Source organism: Grammomys surdaster, unplaced genomic scaffold (genome assembly GCF_004785775.1).
Source record: "Grammomys surdaster isolate TR1022 unplaced genomic scaffold, NIH_TR_1.0 958, whole genome shotgun sequence".
NCBI lineage: Eukaryota > Metazoa > Chordata > Mammalia > Rodentia > Muridae > Grammomys > Grammomys surdaster.
Window position 1 is genome coordinate 3206906 of NW_021605377.1, and position 6232 is coordinate 3213137.

Here is a 6232-nt window from a genome sequence, read left to right on the forward strand (position 1 = left end):
TCTCTCTCTCTCTCTCTCTCTCTCTCTCTCTCTCTCTCTCTCTCTCTCTCTCGGTCATCCTTTCAGAATTATACTCCTGCTTGGATCATCAATTCCCATGTTTGTCGGGATTCTTTCTTGGGCTGCTTTCTGTTTCCTTGCTATGCATTTTAGCTGATGGTCTTTGTATTGATGGCTTCAAATTCCATGTAAATGTTGCTGAATGTTCAACCTATGTGTCCTGATCCTGCTTTTTGAATCAAAGACCCAGACAGAATTATGGTTTTGTTACTCGTGAGCTGTTTGTCTTGAACATGACACAGGCTGCTGGAACCTATGTTCTTTCATCTTAAGCTAGTAATGGAAGTTCATAGATGGCATGGTTGTGGGACCTATGTGAGATAGTACAGTTGTTCATACAGCCACATCATGTATAAAAGAGAAGATTATCCATGCCCTATTTCCAGCCTTTCATCCATGTTACTGCCAAAAACTTGGCAGTAAGGACAAAATGAGAAAGCTCAGACTTGTAAGGAAGCTTTGTTTGTATCATGCAAGGAACCATTTGCTAGTGTGCATCTAAGATCAGACAAATGTTAAAAAGAAATCTTGTTAAACTCTGCTCTGGATCAGTAAGGGACTTCTTATCTTACTGACCAGAGAAGGGTCAGATGGATCCATGGACTATGGTCATGTAAACCAATATGGATAGCATAAAGTGTTGCAAAAACCAGTGATTCTCAGTAGTTTCTAGAAAAGACAAGGGTCAGTGTTTCCTTTAAACAACAGTGCTCAACACAGAGTCAGGCAAAGCAAGAGCAGAAGCACTGACCACATTCTCTGGATCCACTTGTTCATATTCTATTTTGTTTCCAAAGTTCTTCTAGGGTACTTCTCTGGATGTGTTTTAATCTACTTGTCCAAACTGTCTGTCACTTACTTATCCAGAAGTTTCTAGCAATTATTTGTTGAGTGACATATGTTTTGTTTAGGTACTGTGCTATGCACCAAGGAGAAAACAGAAAAGACTGATACAATCTCAATTCCCCAGAAGCTTCATTCTGGTGGGAAGAGATACAAATTTGACAGGTAAGAAGAGCCAAATGCTGAGATGGAGCGTGCTATACTCAGACTCTGTTGAGACAAGTCCCCAACAGTGAGGCCCCTAGGAACCGGTGGCAGGCAGTCTTCCTGGAGCATCCTGAGGGAGACAGAGAATGGAACAGGATGCCATAGGAATGGGCATTGAGACCTGGGCAGCAAGCATGACAAAAAACACTTTTCAAAAGGCAGCAAATTGTGTATTGCTTCAGTCAGTTTCTAGGGTACCGTGCAAAGAACACACCCAGACATCTATTTACAGATTTTGGGCACCATTGATTAATGACACAGTAGGATGGGAAACATCAGAATAGGTTGGAGTAATTTTGAGTGGTACTTGGGAACCCTCCATTTCTCTTCCATGTGTGTGTGCCCAATGTGTGTGTGTGTGTGTGTGTGTGTGTGTGTGTGTTTGTGTGTGTGTATGCATGCTCAGGGGTTCTCAAACCTAGCACTAATGTTACTCTGGACACGGTGAATCTTTGTTGCTAAGGGTGTTTCATGGACTATAGTGTCTGTAGCAGTATTCTTGACCTCTATCCGTTGCCCATGCTATATTCTTATACCTGTAATCCAGACTATGGCACCATGGCACCAGACACTGCAAGATAGCTCCCAGTGAACAAAGTGTTGCCCCAGAGAACAACTACCCTAGTTTCAAAACATTTCTGAAGACACATTGTGATTTCCAGATTGAAAGTCACCAAATTCTTGGCTGGGGGTTTATATCCTTCTATACACCCTTTCTCCATGCCAATTCTTTACTCTTTACCTACCGAATCTATTTCCTCCAGCTTCCATCCTCCTCCTTCAGTACAGTCTCCCCTTCATCCTACTGTGTTTCTTTACCTCACATCCCTTCTCCCTTCCCTCCATCACCAAAATATCAAAACCAAGCCAAGTCTCTAAATAGCATTTTGGAAATCTGTGGATCGTTACCTTTGTAGACAAGACCCCGCAGGGAAACACAGCAACAACTTGCTTAGGCTGCATGGGCCTCCCAGGACACAGTGCTTGCCTAATGACTGCCAAACAGGTGTGAGTTTAGCACTCCCCCCCCCTTTCTCTCTCTCTCCTAACCTGATTGTTCTTTATGCATATGCAGAAATTAGAGGTGGTAAGAAAAATAATAACCCATGTCCTCTAGCAAAGCACTTGGAAAAGGAGCAGGCACCATAATCCAGAAGACATTAGGGAGCATAATGACACTCGCAGCAGTTGGGACCCAGAGGGGTGAGCCACTAGGTATCTTCCTTCCCTAATTTCTCTGCCTCCTCTGGTGTGCTATGTCTCCTTGCCCCATACTGTATGCACCTGTTAACACTCAGTCTCCTGTCTGTCTCCATACAGGGAACTTTTAGGTTCCAGTCTCCCTGGGCTCCCCATGAGGTTGTAAGGTCCCTGCTGTGTGTCCAACCTGCTTTTCTCCTTTGTCTCCTGCCAGTATTTGTGTCTCTCAGCTCTTGTGCTTCCTTCAAGCACACTTCCCTGTATATATTCCCTATTTTTTAATCTCTGTGACGACTCTCTCATCCCTTCTCCTTCCTGCTTACTATAGTCCCTTCTTCATCCCTGGACAGAAGAAGCTTTTTCCCTACAATTCTTGTTATCCTCCAGAAACACTCTCGATTCCTCCTTGCCCCAAATATTCTACAAGCAGGCTACAGGAAAGCAGGGCTGAAATGAACAGTTATTCTCCTCCCTATGAGCTTATTAAAAATGCAACTGCACAACACAGCTCTCTCTGTGCTTGCTGGCTGGTTCAGCTCTACTGGAGCACAAATTTCTAGAGACGATGCGGATCACACACTTCGTAGGTATGGATGCTCTTTGTGGCCAGTCAATATTTCTTTTTAAAGAAAATGTCACCAGCCATACAGGTGGACTATGTCACTGGCTCTCCGGCTAAACTCTTGAACCTGCCTGAATACACGCTGCGCTTTCTCTCCCTTAGTTGGATCGCCCCAACAAAAGTACCATTATGCAGACTTCATTGTCTTTCTCTTGCTCATTTGCCTGTGGGAGAATGGGAAGTCTTTCAAATGGGCTGTGTTTGTAGCCGTTGTGGCTCCGCATTGGTCCACCTGGTCTCATTAAGAGACAATGAAACTACCATGTATTTGTTTAGGCTTTTCTGAACATTTGTTCCTTTATTCCCATAGCAGCTTGTAACAAGTCCAAGAGGAAGGAAAAGGAGGAGACAGGCAGAGCAGGGAGGTGCTCAGAGCTCTATAGGGCTAAATACTACCAGCATTGCACCTTAAGGACTTTTATAACAATCTCTCAGTCATCACAGCAGCCCGGAAGAGGCACTGTGCTAATCCACAAAGCCTCCTCAGCTGGGAAATTGTGTTCACTTACTCATCTGATGGGGCTCAGAACATGATACCCTAAACACTGTACTGGGGCATTCTGGATACTTTAAAATGCAGACAGTTTGAGAACAATGCAGAAGCAGGAAGGTCTCCATTGGTCACAGGTTTCTTTTGTGGAGCGCAACATAAGATCGAAGAAGTGTCTGGCCTTCTCCCTAAATGGCTGAAAGCCTCCCACGAGAGGCAAGCTCCTTGTCCTCTGAGAACATAAAGGGCCCAGAGAAGCATTCAGACACTAGAGCTGGCAGAGCATCCCGCCCTGTCAGATCACTCCTCGGCAACCTCTTTCGCCTCCATGGTGGCCCTTCATCAAGCCAAGCACTGCTGTGTGCGTAGAGACCTGTTACTTATAGAGGCCCATGACCACATACAACTTACTGTATATGCATACATGCTTTCCTGCTGTTAATCTGCCTTTTCTATTTTTATTCAGTCCTAGTCAGGGACCCTAAAAGTGTTGAGAAAGACATTTCCTCCGTGTCAGTTTCTGAGGGCCTTGAAAGGATGGTGGAGATAGCTCTAAATCCTGAATAATAAAATGAATAAACAACCGTCCAAAAGCTGGACAAATATGAATATCTTTTCTAATGCCTCTTCTCAGGTTTCTATGGGGCCTGGTAGAGAAAGGGTAGAAATTTCTCCTTGCCCTTTCCTCTCCACATTTAGAGTAGCAAGAGAAAAACTACTTGTTTAGATTGTAACTAACATCACGTGACACTCCTGTGTTACATAAAATGTATACTAAATCTATGTGCTTGCCTTTCTCTTGTTAATTTGTCTTTTGTCACATGAAGTTGATGTCAAAGAAAGTAGAGGCCTTTCTTTTCCTTCCCAACATGCAGCCTGACTTAGAGCCAGGCTCTGCTGTGAATTCTGTCTTGCACAGTATCTCTGTGCTGTGGGTAAGGGCAACATTTCTCAGCATAGATGTTGTTTGCAAGCACCATGTCATGCCCTCAGTGGAATGCAAGGAGACGCAGATCAGCAAGAAAGGGAGGAAGTGTGTCCCATAATTCAAGAGTTCTGTCAGAAATCCCATTTTGAATTTTTTTTAATCCCGTTCCGGGCAAGTCCTCCCTGAAGAGGAAGTCTTGTGAGGTGTTTCCAAGTCTCAGAGGCGAGATGCCTGATGATAGTGCATCCTGCTCCCAGTGTGAGTGCAAAACTGGTGCCTGACCACTCTGCTGGATCACTGTCCTTTTATCCACACATCTGGGATGGCATATTGGGGGACATTCTGCCTGTAAAGTCGGCACGTTGCCTCTAATAACTTCCCATTGAGATGTGCAGAGCCAGGCTAGCGTCCCCACTTCTAAGTGTAAAATGCCTTGTTCTTCTGTCCTAAAGGGAGAGCATATGAGCTCACTGCCTTCCATTCTGAGGAAGAAAACATCTCTTGAGCAGAGAAGAGAGAGCGAGGTAAAGGATCCATTTTCACAACTGAAAATGAGGAGACTCGAGATCGCTGTATATTCTGTTCCTGGCTCCCCAGAAGCAGAAGCACTGCCAAAGGGAACAAACAGTGTGCCTCCTATAAAGAGGCTACTTAGAACTGGGAGTATGGAGTTAGATAATGAAGAGAGGCCGGAAAGCACTCCACAAAGCGATGATGGAGGAATTATGACATCTGTGGCCCTGCTTGGTCTCTAGTCAATAAAGCACACAGCCCCAATAAGTTCCCCAGTTCACCAGCACCAGTAGAAACACGCCTGCTTTGACTAATGAGAAAGGCCTGGAAAAACACTTCTGTAAGAATTCAGTGAACACTGCCGGTGACCCACCGTTGGCTCTTTCACCCTGAACAGCACACATGGTACAGATGCAATCAGAGACCATCCTTTTCCAGCCCAAAGCTTTGTTTTCCTCTGCCAATGGCCTTTTTACAATCAATTCTCTATGCAGTACCAGAGATTTCCCCTCCTTTATAAGCTAAAACAAAAGGAGAGAGTACTTCTCTCTTTAAAAATCACATGGCAAACACTCACCTTAGCTTTTCAAGAGCCTAATGTTTATATCTTCCCTTTCTGACCTAGTCGGAGAAGATGTTTCTTTTCCTCTCCTGGGAGAGGAGAGTGCCTGCTTAGCTCAGGATTCAGGAGGTGCACACAACAGAAGCAGTATCTAGGCAAAGTGCTGAGAGAAAGCCTTGCACTTTGTAAGCAATCCTATTCTTCAGTGTCATGGAACATAAATGAAAGCTTTGAGATAAAAAGAAAAGAAGAACAAACGTTCAGGTACAAACTGAGGACTGAGAGTGGACTGAGTAGATTTTCTAACCCTTTGTCAACAAAGATCTAACCATGGATGACAAAATATATCCATCCTAGCAATAGTTTTCTCCATCAACTGGGATGGCTGTCACATAATTTCTACTTTCAGTCATGTCTAAATATGTCACTTACCTGTTAATATAAACATATTTGTTCAACTATAATCTGAATTTTAGTCAGCCATTGATAAAGAAAACTCATTAAAGTAATGTGCCTTAAAACACTGAATGACATGCCCTACAGATCAACTCAAGCATTGCATGAAAAATGGCATGATTTTTCTTTTATTTTAAAGATTTATTTATTTATTTATTTTATGTATGTGAGTACGTGGTCTCTTAAGGCACACCAGCAGAGGGCATGAGATCCTGTTACAGATGGTTGTGAGCCACCGTGTGGTTGCTGGGATTTGAACTCAGGATCTCTGAAAGAACAGACAGTACTCTTAACCACTGAGCCATCTCATCAGCCAGAATGGCATGATCTTTGAAGCACAAGTATATCTCA